Genomic DNA, 19,164 nt, shown 5'->3' with positions numbered 1-19,164 from the left:
CTCACATCAAAATTCGACCACATCACCCGCTCTTTGCCACAATTTTTTTGGAGTTAAACATGATTCTTTAGACATATTTTTCTTTAAGAAAATAATGGAACAACATGTAATATTTTTCTAAGGAGAGCATTGCTATTATTATTTTGATACTCCAAATTATATTTTGTGTCTAGGGAATATAAGTTTGAACAAACATATCATTCGTTAGCGATTTTAACTCTATTTATTAACCATCTATAATAAAACTCAAACTTAAAAACTAAAGATAAGTACGTTCATTCAAAGGGCATTTCACAACAGGAATAAACGCAGAAGGATTAAAAGAGTCTCCACCTTATTGTATATAAAGATACATTTTTCATATTGAATTATTCATCAATTACCAAGTGTTTTTTTCAAAAGTGTACATTCATAATATATCAATAAATAAAATAAAATGTGAATTATAAATACAGTTTGATTCATACTGATTTAATTTCATTAAGAGTAGTATTTACAATAATTTGCTTTGTCGCTAAAATAATATGTCATCCGTGCGGTTGGTTACGCTCCTTAGATCAACACGTTCAACTCACTTCAAATTTGATGTCACTGAAAATGCACATGTTGCGCTAACACAGTAGTTATGAAGCTCGGCTCGAGTTCGACTAAAAAATAATAATAAAAAATGTACAAAAAATCAAGTTGATCGAGCTTAATTTGTGTTCAACTCAATTAAAACTCGGTTGAACTTGATTCAATTTCTTATCAAACCATGTCAATCGCAATTTTAAGAGATCCATAAAAAATCAAACAACCTCAAAACATCTTTCCTCAAAATGAAATCAAAATAAGTTCCAAAACGCTTCCAAACATCGCCTTAATTCTTTTTTTTTTTGGTTAATGAGATTTTATACACAATATTTATATTAATTGCAAAACAACCCCACTTACAAGAATCACCCATATTATTAATGAAATAATTTCATATAATTGGTTTTCGAATTTTATCTCTCCTACATGTCAAAATAGTGTATTTTTATTGGTTAATGAGTTTCGTTTTTACAAACAATATTTTGATTAAAAAAATGTAGGAGCTATATGCTATATTTATAATTTCCCAATTGAGGAAATTTTATGCACAATATTTATATTAATTGCAAAAAAACCCCACTAACAATAATCACCCATATTATTAATGAAATAATTTCACTTTATTGGTTTTTAAATTTTGTCTCTCCTACATGTCAAAATAGTGTCTTTTTATTGGTTAATGAGTTTCCTTTTTATAAACAATAGTTTGATTAAAAAAAATGTAGGACTTAAATACAATTTTTTAATTTTCCAATTGAGGAAATTTTATGCACAATATTATATTAATTGCAAAAATACCCCACTTACCATAATCACCTATATTATTAATTAATTTCACATTGTTAGTTTTCAAATTTTATCTCTCCTACATGTCAAAGTAGTGTCTTTTTATTGGTTAATGAATTTCCTTTTTTTTAATCAATCATTTCATAATAAAAACGTAAATTCATAAAGGCACATAATTCTTTTTTTGGTTAATGAGATTTTATCCACAATATTTATATTAATTGCAAAAAAACCCCACCTACAAGAATCACCCATATTATTAATGAAATAATTTCACATTATTGGTTTTCAAATTTTATCTCTCCTACATGTCAAAACAATGTATTTTTATTGATTAATGAGTTTCCTTTTTATAGACAATATTTTGATTAAAAAAATTGTAGGACTTAAATGCAATTTTTATAATTTTCACATATTATTATATTTAAATTAATTTAGATAAATCCGGAAATTATATCAATTTCAATTAATCACTTTATTTGTTAAATTTATTACATTCCTTAACTCTCCTATAAATTATCATTCAACACATTCACCTTAATCAACTTTTCCACAATCATTTTTTCTGTTTCGGAGATATGGAGAGAATTCTTGAGAAAGAATTGCATTAATCACCTACATGCAATGGTATATTTTATTGTAGTCCTTTTGTAGTATAATTTTAATTTATTGCTTTATTTTGTATTTGATTTCTTCATTCAATTCTATTTACAGCCTTTGAGTAATGCTTTTGTTGAAGCTTCTCGGTTGACAGGATTGTCTACTATCAACCTTCGCTACAAGGACGACAATCATTTTTAAGTTGTTGTGTGTTCGCGACAAAAAAATATGGAAAAATGTATGTGTTGTTGACTACGGGTTGGACAGAGTTTTGTTACGCATATAACATGGTTTTGCGGCAACAAATAATCTTTTTATTTTAACGAATGGGATGATGTACTTGAGGTCTGGCTTGGCCCAACCTTTCAAATATCAAGTATCAAAGTATACCAACAAAATATTATCTAACAAATACTAAATTAGTGGTTATCATTTCATTTGGTACAATATTGGTACCATATCGAACTTATACGAGATTTACTACAATCCATTATAGTGTGGGTAAAGATATAGACAACCTATCATAGAAAAGAATTATGTTTAGCTACACATATTCTTACTAATTTTTTAAATTAAAATTTTAAACCAGATGAAAATAAAAATACGAATGTAGGGTATTATAGCGTAAATAATTGATTATTAAATATTTTAACACTGTATTTTGGTTTCGGAATACATGAGTTCTTTTGTCTAACTTACAATTTATGTATCTAAATTAGTGTAATATTCTTAAGTTTTCTATTTCCCAATCATATATAATAAGATATATTTATTTTGTTAGATTCTATTTGTATAATATTTGTAAAATAATATAACTTATTTTATAATATTTGTAAGAATCAAATATCGATTCTACATCTCTATGTTTGTTGAAATCATCATATATTCGACTGATTTACACAAAAATCCAATTATATTTTACTTTTCCATTTATTATTTATATAAACATTTAACCTGAGTTCAGGAGGATTTATAATTGGGGGTGTTTTCCGTAATTTAACCTGAGTTCAGGAGGATTTTCGTAATTTATCCTATTAACAACGATTATTGTTCTTTTTACATCTTAACGTTTTCTTATTCCCTAATAATATTTTAAATCATATTAATGTCAGATTGATAATATAATTAAATATTAATTTATAATATATTTAATATGTGTTTTTGAATGCTTCAACTACAACATATAAATAATTTGATATAGAGGTTGCGAGATTGAATATAATTGTTTTTTATAAGAAAATAATAGATTATAATTATGATATAGAAATAATATTAGGGTTAGGATTAGGATTGTGATTAATATTAATATTAGAATTATAATTCAGATTATGATTATGATTAGTACTACAATTAGTAACATGTATCAGTATTAGGATTATGATTAGCACTAGGATTAGGATTAGGATTAGAATTAAGATTATAATTAAGGTTAGAATTAGAATTATAATTAACATTAGCATTATAAGTATTAAAATTATAAGTGTTAGGATTAAAATAATGATTAGTGTTAGGAATATAATTACGATAAGGATTAAGATTAGAATTATGATTAGTGTTATGAATAGAATTAGGAATATGATAATGATTTGGATAATATTAGGATTACAATGATAATTAGCATTAGCATATCCAGATTAGCATTAACATTAAAATTAGTATTAACATTAGTACATTAGCATTAACATTAACAATATTAACATATTAGTATTAGTAATAGTATTAATATTAATATTAGTATTAATATTAGTATTAGTAATAGTAATAGTATTAGTATTAATATTAGTATTAGTATTAGTATTAGTATTAATATTAGTATTAGTATTAGTATTAGATTCCCTTAAAAAAAAGTATTAGTTTTAGTATTAATATTAGTATTAATATGCGTATTACTATTATTATTAGTATTTAGCATTAGTATTAGTATTAGTATTAGTATTAGTATTTGTATTAGTATTAGTATCAGTGTGAGAATTAGTATCAGTATCAGTATTACTATAAATATTAGTATCAGTATTAGTATCAATATTAGTATTAGTATTGGTATTAGTATTGGTAGTGACGTATATATCTTATCTTTTTTGCAATATTTATAAGTTGTGTTGTTGTTTGAGTAATGTGCATCACCAACTGAACATCGTTAGTGATAGACTTGCAAGTTATTTGAATATCTATTGTGTTATTTCCCTGCTACCGTGTATGTTGTTAAGTTAGTTATTTTGCAGAAGATTCACATGATGTAGTAGATTGCATTTCATGAAATAGGGTTACATCATATGTTTTAAATGAGTTCACTTAATCTTCATATCTTGTCTTGCGCGCTTCACGTTTTCTTCTTTGTAATATTTAATTGAATTTCATATGTTACAACTCTGAATTAAAAGATCAAAGTTTATGTTTTTTTTTTCCATTTTATTTTACTTAAATTGGTGTTGTTATAAAGAGATAGTCGTTAACATGTTATTATTTTTCTTATTTTAAAACTGATATATGTGCAACTGACGGGTGAAGTACTAGTTTAAATATAAAAGGGAGTATATTTCACGGAGCTATTTGACAAACCCCCTCAATGAAGTTCCCTATTCTGATAAATTAAAATTTTAATTCGTAATTTGACATAAGCCCGCTCAACTTGAATTATCCAATATGTCCCTATTTATTATTAGTGTAAGTTACCATATTATATTATTATGGAAAATTAATTTTTTTTTAAACATGCAAACCCCCTAATCTCTTCCATCTCACGCCATTTCCGTTTCTGTTTTTCCTTCTTTTTTTATGGTTTTCTTTTCCGATTTAATTCAGAAGTTTGTTATTTTTTTATTTTATTACAATTTTTTAAATGGTTTATGTTTAAAAAAATTGAAATCCACTACATAGTCATTCAAAACTCTATAAATTTATTCAAAACCAATATGAAATTAACGTAAAATTACAATAAAATTAACTTAATCCACATTACTATTAATATAATCCACTATAAACTTACAGAAATATACGTAATTCACTACGAATTAAAGTAATCCGTTACAAACACACACATACACAAAATTAAACATACAAAAGTCGACATTTGGATATGCCGAATTTGGTGCTACAAATTCGACATTGTAATGTCGATTTGTGCCAGCAAAATTCAACATATCGTTGATGTCGATTCCTAGTCTTTTTTCGATGCTTAAGATGTCGATTTGAAGCATAGTTTTTCGACATCTTGGTCGATTATAACCAGTTTTAAATGTATTTTTTTCCCTTCTTTTTTTAAGGTTGAACAAAATAAGGAATTAACAGCTTAAGTTTAGGTCCCTCATGGTTGTACTGTGAGCGGCAGCGGCAGTGCTTGAACGGCGTTGTTCCGGTGGCGTTGGTGTGGGCGATGGGGAAGGTTTTGCAAATTATTTGTTATTTGGTTTGCATGAATAAATAAATGACAAATTAACTTATGGGTATATTTGTCATTTCATCTTAATAAATTATAATATTTTAGGATCTTTTTTTAATTTGATCTTACACTTATTGAAATTGGTATTCAACTAGCCGAAACCAAATTAAAATTGAAATATCCGTACAAAACTATAAAACAAATTTAAACCAGAAACCAATACGCCGAAAGCCGAAACCCGAAACCCGAGGCTTCCTTTAACTGTTGTTAGTATAAATTGATTCTTAATCAATGAAATTGATTCCACCACTCTGACCATGATTATAAGCTAGTGTAGTACAACTGTGCATGATCGTCAGGGCCGGTTTTGAGGGAAGACGAAGCAGGCGGTCGTCTAGGGCCCCCGATTTTTTACCAAAATTTAGGGCCCCCAAATATTTTTATATACACTTTATATATGAGTACTTATTTTTAAATTTTTTTATATATAATACTTTGGAACATCAATTCTAAAATAAATTCAAATTAATGATCAAGTAGATATTTTTACAATTTTTTTATTCGTGGGGCCCCTAAATATTTCTCTCTTCGTCCATTTTTATATATCGTTTTGGGTGGTTATGCATAGATTAAGATAGTCAATAAGTATGCATAGATTATACTAAAAATAACATAGTAAATATTAAGGGAAAGACAAGAAGAGAGCAAGTGTGTGTATGTATTGTATTCTTATTCAAATGTGTCTCAACTCCATACAATGGTGTCCCTTTTATAATTCAAGAAGACCATTCAAAAGGTCATGAGTTACAAGGGAATGAATGGCCTTAACATCCACCATTATCACCTCTAATTACACACACTAATGATTTTGTAACTCCTATAGACATCCACCATAGATTACATAATACTCCCCCTTGGATCTCTATGACTATTGAGAGTGTGATGCACCGTCTCTTTAAAACCTTGCCAGGAAAAACCCATTAGGATAAAACTTGGTCAAAGGAAAAAGAGTACAGTGCTGGGTTATTAATCACACTCCCCCTGATGCTGGCAATAGATCGTTAAGCCCGACGCATCCCAATATTGTAGATCATCTTCTTGAATATTGTATCTGGCAAAGATTTTATTCAAATCAGCAAGGATATTACTTGATTGAATATGACGAACTTCTATTTCACCATTTTTCTGTAGTTCGTGGGTATAGAAGAACTTTGGCGATATGTGTTTTGTTCGATCTCCTATAATATAACCATTCTTGATTTGAGCAATACAAGCCGCGTTATCTTAATACAATAAAGTTGGTGAATTCTTTAATGAAGATAATCCACACGTCTCTTGAATATGATGAACTATAGATCTCAGCCATATGCATTCACGACTTGCTTCATGTAGTGCCAAAATTTCAGAATGATTAGATGAAGTGGCTGCTAATGTTTGCTTCAATGAACGTCATGATATAGCAGCACCGCCGCAAGTAAATACACATCTACTTTGAGATCTACCTTTATGTGGATCAGAGAGATAACCTGCATCAGCAAACCCACTACATGCGATTTTGAACCTTTTGAGTAAAATAAGCCCATATTAGTTGTTCCTCGAAGGTACCGAAAAATATACTTTACACCATTCCAATGTCTTCGTGTTGGTTGTTGGGTGCTAAATACCAACACGCAAGTGTACGTATCGCAAACAAGTAGTAAAGTAGACTCGTGAGAGTCGGATGTCGATCCCACAGGGAATACGTAAATTATTTAATCCTAAGTACCAAATCCTAACAATTGTGATTTTTATCCAGCCTACGCAAGGTTGTCAAATTAATTAACTAATAAAATTAAAATAATTAAGAAAACAAGTAATCACGAGAAAAATCAATAATAAACGGATCTAGGATTTTATCTTCCCCCTATGCGATAATTCTTCACCCAATTAATCTTCTATCATGCAAGTTACGATTCCCGATTATTAACCCAAGACACGGAATTATTCATAACCAGCTGTCGCTGCGCTATAAACCTATTATTCATAAAAGATTCACTATATGTCTATGCAAACCTAATATAAATAAAGCATTAAATAACAAGTCTCGCAAACGGCTACCTAAGGTATTATCTGTATGTCTACGATAATACATGCAATTAACACACGCATTCGGTGAAAAACTACTCGAAGGCTCTTCTATCCCTGTTCTAATTATTAAAACGATCTGTCAATCAATTCTAACAATAACAAATAGCAACATAAGTTAGCTACGCTCATGCACTAAATAAGATCAAGATAGAAGAAATAATCGAAGAATTAAACTTGCATAAAAGTCGAAAAAGAGGTTCGAATCACCACATAGGGTTCCAATAAAATCCTAGAATAAAAACTTAGCTACTCATGTTCGTAACGAAAAACATAATAAAAATTCGAAGATTCATAAAATCAGAAAAGAAAAGGAAAAAGGAAACTAGGATGAAGATTCGTCAGGTCTTCGTCTTCGTTCTCTTGCTCCTCGATTGCTTGTAGAAACGATAAAAACTCCAAAATAAAAATAAAAGGTAAAAGATTCCAAGATAGATCTAATTGTGTGCTCTTGGCCTTTAAATAGGGTGCAAAAATATAATAGGGCGGGTTTCCTTGTGTAATTAAAATTCCTTCACTGCGCCTTCACGTCCACCCGGACGGCCGTGTGAGATTGAGAACTAAAATCCGCACGGCCGTGCAGTCTTTTAATTCTCCAGAATTCTGCTTTTTTCACTTTTGGCCCACTTTTTCTCCGAAATTGCAGTTTTCACCCCAAAAGTTGTCAATTCTCCAATTTGCACCTAAAATACAAATAATAGCCATTTTAAGCACCAATTATCATTAAAACACACCAAAAGCTCCAATTAAAAGGTACAATTAAGTGTATAAATATACACTTAACACACCCCCAAACTTGAACTTTTGCTTGTCCTCAAGTAAAATCAAATAAAATAGCACAAAACAAAACCATACATCTCATTACATAGATCGATGGGTCAACTTCGCGTTTTCAGAACTTGCAATTATGATGACAATTCATAGGTATTCGCAAGCTTAACATTCAACGGCACTTAGTCACTCATTATTACCAAAAACCACAAATCATACAATTGCTTCAAGTATCCAATATTTGCAAGTTAAAGAAAGAAAGAATTTATACTTACATGCATATATTTGACTCCAAATACTCACCAAATTATTCTACTCAACTAATATTGAACAATAAGCTCTTGGGATCATTGGGACTTTGTGGCTTTCAATTGTTAGGCTCTTTGGTCCGAGGTAGGTAATATGGGAATGTGTGGCTAATTTTCTTGAATTGAGGTGATTACGCCAAAATTGAAAGATAGGCGTTTGAAACAATGAATTCACCTCTAGGGACTTTAATAAGCTCGATTCTCCAAAATTCACACGTCAACACTTTTGCCTTGAGGCAATGACTCGAGTTTTCAACACAATTCATCCACTAGTCCTTATTTCTCCCTTCTAATCTATTCTTCTTCTTCTTTTTCTTTTTTTTTTTTTTTTTTTTTTTTTTTTTTTTTTTTTAATCGAAGAATTTAGATATATATATAAAGATGCACATATATATCTATTTCTCTTTTTATCTATTTTTTTTTTTTTTTTAATCTTTTTCGAAGAAGAAGAACGATCTTATAAAACATTTCGACCGAAATCCAAGGGATAATTATTCAAAAATCTCCACTTTTCTACCTTCTACATATTGGCTAAAAGAAAGAACACCTTTTTTCTCCGAGGCTCAAATCAAGGTTCTAAGGATAAAAATTTAAAGGTAGCTTGAAAGGCTCAAACGGTTCAAAGAAGGCCCAAATCATCTCCCAAATCACTTACTACCCAACACTTCGTATCATAAATGTCCTAAGGTGAGATTTAAAACCGAACAAAGCATGATTGAGCACAAATAAATTCCAAATTTAAAATGCAAAACCTTCAACCAAAGCAATGCACAAGATGTGATTCCTAGTAATAATTCACTTCTACGTTCCGTTGAATCGAAAGCTAAACAAATACATACTCCTTATCAACATAAAACAAGTAGTCTCATCATCAAACATTGACCATCTATCATCATCATAATTCATCGATGCATCGGACACAAATTTTTTCTTTTTTTTTTTTTTTTTTTCTTTTTTTTTTTTTTTTTCGAAAAACGAAAATAATAAAACGGCAATTAAAACAAAAACTAAAGCATGCAAAATAAAATAAAAAAAATAAAACACACATAAAGCGCACATAAACGAAAACAAGTAGTTAACCACCCCCAAACTTAAAATTCACATTGCCCTCAATGTGATTTGCCCGGAGTTTAAGGATAGAAAACACCTGTTTACGCGTCGGGACCATCGTCGGGCTGCTCGTCAACTCCGCCTTGCGCATGAGCATTAGAATTGTGAGAATTGTGGGTTGGAAAACCTTGTTAATCGGCCCGTTTTTTTTTTTTTTTTTCTTTTTTTTTTTTTTTTTTTTTCTTTTTTTTTCCTTTTTTTTTTTTTTTTTTTATTTTATTTTATTTTATTTTATTTTAATTTTTTTTTTTTTTTGTTGGACGGCCGTGCGGAATTTAGGCCTGCAATCCGCACGGCCGTGCCAAAAGCCGGATTTGGGCAGTAGCCCCTTCGAATTTCAGACGGCCGTGCGAGATTTTGGCCTAAAATCCGCACGGCCGTGCCAAAAGCTGGTTTTGGGCAGTAGCCTCCCCGAAGTTTCACACGGCCGTGTGAGATTTCGCCCTCTTTCTTGCACGGCCGTGTCAATAATTGCATTTCGGTCCCTGCAAAATAAAAACTTCTTATTAGTGCCCCTGAAACTTTTTTCTTTTTTTTTTTTTTTTTTTTTTTTTTTTAAAAAAAAAAAAAAAAAAAAAAAAAAAAAAAAACTAACACTAACAAGATAAATAAATAAAAACAAAAATTAAAAGAAAATAAAATAAAAGAACGAAAAACGAAAGCTCGGGTTGCCTCCCGAGAAGCGCTAAGTTTACAGTCTTCAGCCGGACTTTGTCTGCTTCTTTGTTCAAGCTAACGTGACAGAAGTCACTTGGCAATTGAATTCCTCTCCCCGATGACACTCGTTTGATTTTTTAGGTGGCCACATCCTCCTTGCACGTTCGTCACCGTTAGCACCCCAACTCCTTTGACTATCTCTCGGAGGAGTTGAACGTGAGTCCGCACAATAAATATGTTCCTTCCGATTCCCTTTTCCGTCGTCTTCTCCTGCACTCAACGATGCTTTCCCATTGTCCAAAATTGAAACATCAAATTTTTCATGATTTGTAAAATCCATAAGATCAATAGTAAAACACTCATTATTCTCACATGGATTTTTATTAGCATAAAAAATATTAAATTTGATCGTTTCATCATGCACCGTCATTGTAAGATCACCACTAGCACAATCAATTAGAGTTTTCGAAGTGGCTAAAAACGGTCTCCCTAAAATAAGAGGTATCTCCCTATCTTCATCTATATCGAGTACAACAAAATCAACCGGGAAGATAAATTTGTTCACCTTTACTAGCACATTCTCTAAAATACCTTTTGGGTAAACTAAAGACCTATCGGCTAATTGAAGAGTTATAGCCGTAGGTTCAATCTCACCTAACCCAAGATTTTGATAAGTAGAATAAGGCATGAGATTAATGCTAGCACCTAAATCAATAAGCGATCTAAAATTTTTACCTCCAATAGTACAAGGGATAGTGAACTTACCTGGATCGCCGAGTTTTTGTGGAAGTGGCCGTGTAAGAATTGCACTACATTGTTCCGTGAGTTGGATCATCTCGTTCCCTTGCAATTTCTTCCTTTTTGTCACGAGATCCTTGAGGAACTTCACCCACTTTGGCATCTTTTGAAGGGCTTCAATAAACGGAATATTTACTTGGATTTCCTTCAGCTTGTCCAAAAACCTTTGATAATCGGCATCGAGCTTTTTCTTTATAAGCTTCTGAGGATATGGAATTGGAGGGGCTCGTGATTTCACTGGGGATGATAGTGGTTCTTCGTGAGTTGCTTCTTTTTCCCCAATCACGCTCGGCTTCTCGATCACCGTGTCTAGCTTCTCTTTTCGTGGGGCTTCCTCCAATTGTCGCCCATTCCTTAAGCTCACAGCGTTGCACTGCTCGACGTTGTTCTTCCGAGGATCTTCCGTATTCGACGGCAGTGCTCCCGATGGCCTCGCGGTTAGCTGGGTTGCAAGTTGACCCATCTGTGTTTCTAAATTGCGGATGGAGGCTTGGGTGGTTGTCATAAATTGCGCCAATATATTTGCGAGATCTCCACCTTGAGGTTGAGCTTGAGGCGGATTTTGGAATCCGGGAGCTGGTCGTGAATGATTAGGCGGCTGATCTTGAGTTGGTGCTTGCCTTTGTCCTTGTTGATTTCCTCCCCACCCAAAGTTAGGGTGATCCTTCCATCCCGGATTGTACGTGTTGGAGTACGGGTTCCTCTGTTGTCGGTTGGTGTCGTGCACATAATTTAGAGACTCCGTTTCTTCTACGCGCTGGTCGGGCACTTGGACTGCGTGGACTTGCTGAGTTTGCAAAGCCGCTAATTGCTTCGATAGCTTCTCCAATTGGGCCGTGATTGCAGTGACTCCGTCTAACTCCAAAATTCCTCCCGTCTTGACTGCTCCGCTGTTCGACCGGTCCGATGCCCGCATGTATTTATTTCTGGCGATTCGTTCCAAAAGCTCGTATGCTTCATCGTAAGTCAAACTCATGAACATTCCTCCAGCTGCAGAGTCGAGCACGGTTCTCGAGTTGTCTTGTAGCCCATCGTAAAATATTTGCAGTTGGCGCCACTCTTGAAGTCCGTGATTCGGGCACCTCCTTACTAGCTGTTTGAACCGCTCCCACGTCTCGAATAATGCTTCACCGGCTTCTTGTATGAAGTTTTGAATTTCTCGCCGGATTCTCTCAGTTTTTGTTGGGCTAGCTGGGCCCAAGACGAGATGGAGTGCGGTGCGCGAGTTTGCAACCATTCTCGGGCTTCTCCTTGTAGGGAGTGCTTGAACAGGCGGAGTTGCAGTGCTTCGGGTGTTACTCCGTTCATCTTGTGCGAATCACATGTTTCGAGGAAGTTGACCAAGTGGAGATGTGGATCTTCATAAGCTAGTCCGCTGAATAACCCATTGTTTTGGAGCATAGTAAGGAGTCCAGCTCGAATTTCGAAATTGTTGGCTTCAATGGGGGGCTGCTGGATGCTTGATTGGAACCCATTGAGTGTCGGGACGGTGTACTCATGTAGTGCTCGTTGACGAGGTGGTGGATTAATTAGCTGGCGTTGGTTTTGCTCGTTGACGATTTCTCCTGCCGCATTCGGTGGGCGCCCTTGGACACCTCCCCCACGGTTAATCTCTTCTTCCATTGTTGCGGGAGCGTTTTGAGCTAACCTTTGATTTCTCCTGGCTTGCCTAAACGTTCGCTCAATTTCGGGATCGAGAGGTAACAAGCTCGTATCGTGTCCTCTTCGCATAAAAAGTACCTAAAAAAAAAAATAAAAAATAAAAAATTAAATAAATTAAAAAAAATGGCTGAAGTAAGAAAAATTGCTCAAATTTAATATTAGGATAAATAAATAATTTAGCCGTATTCCCCGGCAACGGCGCCAAAAACTTGTTGGGTGCTAAATACCAACACGCAAGTGTACGTATCGCAAACAAGTAGTAAAGTAGACTCGTGAGAGTCGGATGTCGATCCCACAGGGAATACGTAAATTATTTAATCCTAAGTACCAAATCCTAACAATTGTGATTTTTATCCAGCCTACGCAAGGTTGTCAAATTAATTAACTAATAAAATTAAAATAATTAAGAAAACAAGTAATCACGAGAAAAATCAATAATAAACGGATCTAGGATTTTATCTTCCCCCTATGCGATAATTCTTCACCCAATTAATCTTCTATCATGCAAGTTACGATTCCCGATTATTAACCCAAGACACGGAATTATTCATAACCAGCTGTCGCTGCGCTATAAACCTATTATTCATAAAAGATTCACTATATGTCTATGCAAACCTAATATAAATAAAGCATTAAATAACAAGTCTCGCAAACGGCTACCTAAGGTATTATCTGTATGTCTACGATAATACATGCAATTAACACACGCATTCGGTGAAAAACTACTCGAAGGCTCTTCTATCCCTGTTCTAATTATTAAAACGATCTGTCAATCAATTCTAACAATAACAAATAGCAACATAAGTTAGCTACGCTCATGCACTAAATAAGATCAAGATAGAAGAAATAATCGAAGAATTAAACTTGCATAAAAGTCGAAAAAGAGGTTCGAATCACCACATAGGGTTCCAATAAAATCCTAGAATAAAAACTTAGCTACTCATGTTCGTAACGAAAAACATAATAAAAATTCGAAGATTCATAAAATCAGAAAAGAAAAGGAAAAAGGAAACTAGGATGAAGATTCGTCAGGTCTTCGTCTTCGTTCTCTTGCTCCTCGATTGCTTGTAGAAACGATAAAAACTCCAAAATAAAAATAAAAGGTAAAAGATTCCAAGATAGATCTAATTGTGTGCTCTTGGCCTTTAAATAGGGTGCAAAAATATAATAGGGCGGGTTTCCTTGTGTAATTAAAATTCCTTCACTGCGCCTTCACGTCCACCCGGACGGCCGTGTGAGATTGAGAACTAAAATCCGCACGGCCGTGCAGTCTTTTAATTCTCCAGAATTCTGCTTTTTTCACTTTTGGCCCACTTTTTCTCCGAAATTGCAGTTTTCACCCCAAAAGTTGTCAATTCTCCAATTTGCACCTAAAATACAAATAATAGCCATTTTAAGCACCAATTATCATTAAAACACACCAAAAGCTCCAATTAAAAGGTACAATTAAGTGTATAAATATACACTTAACATTGGTGAAGAGATGTACCTTGCCAATAAGTTAACAGAAAAAGCTATATCGGGCCTCGTGCAATTAACAAGACACATTAATGCACCGATAACACTTAGATAAGGTATTTCCGGTCCTAATAATTCCTCATTTTCTTCTCGAGGATGAATGGATCTTTCTTTACATCTAATGACTGGACAACCATAGGGCTACTTAATGGATGAGATTTATCCATATAAAATCGTTTGAGAATCTTTTCCGTATACGTTGATTGATGTATAAGATTTCATTCGACAAATGCTCGATCTGTAGGCCGAGACAAAATTTTGTTTGTCCAAGGTTTTTCATTTCAAATTCTTTCATCAAATAATTTGCGGTTTTTGTAAGCTCTTCAAGAGTCCCGACAAGATTTAAATCATCTACATATACCACAATAATGGCAAATCCATTCTCGGATTTTTTGATGAAAACACATGGACAAATAGGATTATTTATATATCCTTCATGAACAAGATAATCACTAAGACGGTTATACCACATCCTTCCAGATTGTTTTAAATCGTACAAAGATCGTTGTAATTTAATTTAGTATAATTCACAAGACTTGTTGTTATATGTCTCGGGCATTTTAAATCCTTCTGGGATTTTCATATAGATGTCATTATCTAATGACCCGTATAAGTATGCAGTCACAACATCCATAAGGCGCATATCAAGCCCTTCTGTGACTGCAAAACTTATTAAATATCGTAACGTGATTGCGTCGATCACGGGAGAATATGTTTCATCATCATCAATCCCAGGTCTCTGCGAAAAACCTTGTTCTACAAGTCTTGCCTTGTAGTATATCAAAATTTCATTTTTTCATTGTGTTTTCGCACAAACACCCATTTGTACCCAACGTGTATAACTTCTTTAGGAGTTTGGACTATTGGTCCAAATACTTTATGATTTTCTAAAGATAGCAATTCAGCTTGCATAGCATCTTTCCATTTTGGCCAATCATTTCTATGTCGACATTGTTCAACCGATTTCGGTTTAGGATCCTCATTCGCAATATTTAATGCGACCCCATAAGCAAAAATATTATCAATAATGGCTTTCTGTCTATCCCAACTTTCTCTTGTATTCAAATAATTCATAGAGATTTGCGACCCCCGCCTTCTATGAAGCGTTTGTCAAATTTGTCTATTAAAAGAACCAGTCTAATTTTTTTATAATACTAATTCAATCTATAGCTCACAAAATTACGTACGATTTATTTATTAAAAACCTTACGTCTAGCAAGGTAAAGTACAAGGGTTCCGAACTGTTATAACAACTTCTAACTTATTTGATTACAATACTATAACATAAGTAAGTTCAAACACTGATATTTATAATACAAGACAGCGATTATTCTTAACTTAATCGAACCACTATTTTACAAATATAAAAAAAGGTAGCTACTCGGACGGAAAATCCTCTGATTCATTCAAGCTTGCACATGTGTATGAGAATATGACAGAATAAAGTAGAGCATAATTCATAGAAGACTTAGTGAGGTGAAATATAAGAATGATGAGTTATAACATTATCTGAGAGAAAGTTCGATGATCAGACCATTAGGTGATATAGGAAAATAGAAGCGTTTTTAAAGATTATATTTCAATTGGAAATTCAAGAATAACAATAAGAATGATTAATCGATTTTCCAATCAATAGAAATAAGAATACACCTACCTTGTGACTCCCGTAGCCGTTTACTACCTTATTCACCGAGCAGGGAATGACCATGTAATGCAACGTGGCATGCCCAGGCGCATGCCGGTTTAGCCCGAAACCCAACTAACCTTCAGTTGTGTACGGGTCTAAACCTATGTGGGTACTGTTGGAGAGACTACCCATCGCCGGCCCGATACCGCCCAACGGTCACCTCCAAACAGCCTCGGGTCGCCCATCAATATCCATTGTCCTTAGGCGTCCCAAAATGACTTTATCGATCATATAAGAAGACCATATTATTCTGATTATTTCAGAATTTCAAAGACAATAGAATTCCAAAGAAATGGGATCAAGTGAAAGGTTCAAAGAACGACTTGATCTTTCAAGATCTCAGCTTTAGATCATGAATAGAAATTGAAGGAAGACGATCGGCTTCAAAGATTTCATACCGATCATTCAATAATTCTTATTCGAAAGAAAAATGGAAATCGAAGAGTTGAACTCTCGATAAGATAGCATTTCTCAAATAATCTGAAGCTCGGCATAATCGAATTAATTTTAAATAACGATATTCAAACAACAATGACGAATAAATCAATATTACAAAGAAGAGCAAAAGTCAGGCACTCGAGTGATAGAATTACCCGAGCCTACCATATTCCCAGAAAAAGGTCAAGCAAGTGAACCCTCACCTTCGTCCAATCAATATCACTCGTCTGTTACGGTTCCTCAATCTCAACACCTATGCAATATTTAAACTATAAGACACCAAATATCTATTAAAATAATTTAATATACATTGTACTAGCTTTCTATGCCCTTATAAAGGCCAAATAATCCACGTACCAATTCTAATTTAATCGAACCCCGTAACCAACATCAAAACTTAAGACATAAACATTGCATTTATGTTACCAGATTAATGAACCAGGACGAAGACCCACATAATTTGTTCATATATGACGACTTTCTCAACATAAAAATAAAACTTATATGCTGCCACAGTTTACTCAAAAATTCATAACAAATTCCACGTTTTTCCAAATTGATCACATAATATGTCGAATAAAATCTAACTAATAATCCTACGAGTTCACAGAAGACTTCGATCCCAAATTTTGAACCAAAAGTAGCAGAATTACCCAAAACTAGCATGTAGCAGAACTGCCAAAACATTGAAATATCATTTCTGGTACAACTTATTTGAAAAATAATAACATGTTGTACATATCTCGAGACAGAACAAATGATACACCACATTAAAGCCAAGAACAATATCTGCGAGTTCAATGAAGACACCATTTTCAAATTATGAGCACAACATAGCTAAAACAGCCCCCGAGAAGGGTAACAAAAACTGCGAGGATTTTACAAAAATCATTTTCTGGTAGTATGTTTTGAAAAATCCTAATAATTCGAAATGTTATCCAAATGTAACAAATAATATATCAAATCAAACATAATGACTTCATCTTCAAATGAACAGGGACATTAACCTCAAATTATGACTCGGATACATAAGAAACAACCCCAAAAAATTAATTATATGAGCTGCCAGAATTGACAGCTTCAACTCCCATATTCCTCCGTTCAAAAAGCCTATATGACTCAATCATATGGAACGAGCTTCAACATATAATTAATTTGCTCCAGAAAATCTATGATTTTTGAGAAGAAAAGACTTTAAAATTTGAATTCCAAAACTCCCAAATTGTGTTCCGAAAATCAGAGCAACAACAAGTTTTATTTTCGAAAATTCCTTTTGAAGCTATTGTAGAGTTAAAAATCAGTTTCAACAAGGGTTCTAAAATTGAGGAAAATTAATTATTATAACAGTATTCATCCTATTCTACGATTTTTATGAAGAAACAAAATTGAAATTCGAAGTCAAAATACCTCAAATCGGATTATGAGATTAACAGTAGGCTGAATATCTTTGACAAAATCGAGCAATCGTCACCAAATCAAATGGGTAGAAATTTCCACCGAATTATAGCTTCTACAGCGGGCTTTCTAACGCTATACCCCGCTCGCTTGAACTCCACCGAAAGGATCGTCAAGTCACCATCTTATCTCCGTTGATTGAACCTTAGCTTCTTCTTACTTCTTGATATCTTTCTATGGTTTTTGATATTCAATCTCTTGAATTTCTGGGTGGTGTGTCGTTTATATGCTGAGTAAGAATGGGAGTGATGAATGAATTTGAGACGAGATGACGAGGTATTTATCGGAGAAAGAAGACGCTGATGACTCTACACCTCGAGACACGCGACTCTCTCTCAATTTTCGAAATAAACAAAATCTCCCTTCTCAATTATCTGATAAATGAACCCACGTCATTTTCTTGGTTGGTAAGTTTCTAATTTTATTATTTATATTTGTACTTGTACCCCAAATTTATCTATTAATAACACTTCAGCCACCTAAATCTCACTATATTACTATATTACTCTTATTAATGAATAAACTTCAATAATATACATGTATAAACTATTATTATACCACATTATAAAAATTAAGGGTTGCTACAAGATCTCTTCACAGATGAGGTCTTTTTCGTTAGCCTCTTGCATGATGATTTCATCATCTTTAGACTGATCAGTCACTTTTTTCATAGCGCTTTCCTTTTCAATTATATTCTCTTTAGAAAAATTTATTTCATGCACCCTTTTCCTTCGAGGGATTTTATCTTTAGCGCCAATAGAACGTCCACGTGTCATGCGCGATTTTATTTTATCAATATTTTGTCTTGTTTCAGTGAAAGCATCCGGCAATTAATTTGCAATATTTTGCAAATGTATTATCTTGTTCACTTCTTGCTCACATTGATTTGTGTGTGGGTCAAAATGAGATACAAATGGCACATCCCATGAAATTTCACGCCGTTCAATATGAATCGGTGATTTATCTCCCCCTAACGGCGGAAAAACTATCTCATTGAAATGGCAATCAGCAAATCTTGCCTTAAACAAATCGCCCGTCATGGGCTCAATATATCGAATTATAGACGGGGAATCAAAACCAATACAAATTTCCAAACGTCTTTGTGGACCCATTTTTGTTATTTGAGGTGGAGAAATAGAAACATAAACCGCACAACCAAATATTTTTAAATGAGAGATGTCTGGTTGATGTCCAGAAACAAGTTGCAACGGTGAATATTGTTCAAATGAACTTGGTCGAATTTGGATCAATAAAATTGCATGTAATATTGCATGTCCCCAATCTGAAGTTGGTAATTA

At 33.3% G+C, this 19,164-nt stretch overlaps 1 long non-coding RNA gene across 1 annotated transcript; it reads right to left on the bottom strand.

Moving 5' to 3' along the window:
- Positions 1-15,453: 15,453 nt before the first annotated feature.
- Positions 15,454-18,203, bottom strand: LOC105958043 (uncharacterized). The gene is made up of 2 exons (XR_001172802.2): positions 17,819-18,203; positions 15,454-16,664 (listed from the first exon to the last, which is right to left on the bottom strand). It is a non-coding gene; the product is annotated as an uncharacterized LOC105958043 (long non-coding RNA).
- Between the last annotated feature and the right edge of the window lie 961 nt (positions 18,204-19,164).

This window comes from Erythranthe guttata, chromosome 14 (assembly GCF_056151865.1).
Source record: "Erythranthe guttata isolate IM_541 chromosome 14, IM_541, whole genome shotgun sequence".
Lineage (NCBI taxonomy): Eukaryota > Viridiplantae > Streptophyta > Magnoliopsida > Lamiales > Phrymaceae > Erythranthe > Erythranthe guttata.
The sequence above is the reverse complement of the archived record's forward strand: the minus strand, read 5'-3'. Positions and strand labels throughout refer to the sequence as shown.